Genomic DNA, 1237 nt, shown 5'->3' on the forward strand with positions numbered 1-1237 from the left:
GTGCACAGAGTTGAAATGAAGGAATCAAAAAATCAAATTGATGGTGAGATTTTGAGTTGTACTTGAATCCTCATCAGGTGATGAAGCCGATTGGATTGCCTGATGTGGCTTAGAGTGAGTGAAAAGGCAGTTTTGTTTTCTTTGTCATTTCGTCCGCATTTGGTTTCTTGCAAATACACATGCAGTCAGTGCAATAAGTGTTCAGATTGAATAATGTATGTAAGAATACATACAGAGAGACTATAAACTTAAATAAACTTACGGCATCAGAAAGGTGGAGGGCATGGGCAGCACTGGGGGCTGTTACCGAACCTTGCGGCTGTTGGCCTTACTTCATGTTCGATAATGGTAATGTGTGTGATGGTGGTTTTACAAGTACACGGGATACAGTCTTGAGGGAAGTGAGGTGACCTGGCGACACGACTGAGCAGCAGTGGTGAAGATGGCATTTCCTGCATCAAATGTGTTGGTGTTAGTAAAGGGTAATGATGATGGAATGGAGCACTTTGTTTTCTCCGGTTGTTGATGTTTGGATTGAGTGAGAGAGCATATTTGTATTATTACAAGTTTTTTTCACAAGTAATGATTATGTCAAGTATTCCTCTTGAGATAAGTTGATTACGCACAAGTTTATATAGGAACTATTAAATTCCTGAAGAAATATATAGTGTTTGGTTAGTTTGAAGAGAAGTGCATTGGTAAACACATAGAGCCAGCCGCAAACACAGATACTTGATCCCGCACACATGTATATAGAGAGGAGAAGAAAAATGAGAAAGTACTTACGGCTGGTAAAGCCTCAGTGTACAGCACAGCTAGGCAAAAGATGACAGCAATAGCTAAGAGCTTCATTTTGCAGACGGAAATGGCCTGGAAGAGAAAAGAATCTGAGATGAGTTTAAAAGTGAGTAGCCTAATGTATGTTTATTTAGGTTCATTAATTTATTCGGTATATGAAAGTTTGTGTCGTGATGAACCACACAATATTGTTTAATAATATGAGAAGATAATACCTAAAAATATAGAATGTGGATGTTGAGTATACTTTGAGCTGATGCAAAAGTCGGCTGCAGCTACGACTGTGCACCCAGTTTTGTGTTCCAGATATTTATATATGGGTTCGGGAGGGGGAAAGGGGGGTACTTGCGTCACAAGACAACTTCATAAGAAAGGACAGTGCGGGATATCCTGAAAAAAGGCCTGAGGCATTTTCCATGTCGGTGCCTCTGCGTTATAT

The 1237-nt window shown here is 39.9% G+C and overlaps 1 long non-coding RNA gene across 2 annotated transcripts in view; it reads right to left on the bottom strand.

The window, feature by feature from the left end:
* LOC119588525 overlaps window positions 1-1237 on the bottom strand; it is a 13063-nt gene that overhangs the window by 4351 nt on the left and 7475 nt on the right. The window contains exon 1 of one of the 2 annotated variants that reach the window (XR_005230107.1): window positions 1014-1080. The exons of the other annotated variant lie outside the window; for it this stretch is intronic. This is a non-coding gene — a long non-coding RNA (uncharacterized LOC119588525). Of the gene's footprint in view, window positions 1-1013; window positions 1081-1237 lie in introns of those variants that run through there. 2 annotated transcript variants of the gene reach the window in all.

Source organism: Penaeus monodon, chromosome 24 (genome assembly GCF_015228065.2).
Source record: "Penaeus monodon isolate SGIC_2016 chromosome 24, NSTDA_Pmon_1, whole genome shotgun sequence".
Lineage (NCBI taxonomy): Eukaryota > Metazoa > Arthropoda > Malacostraca > Decapoda > Penaeidae > Penaeus > Penaeus monodon.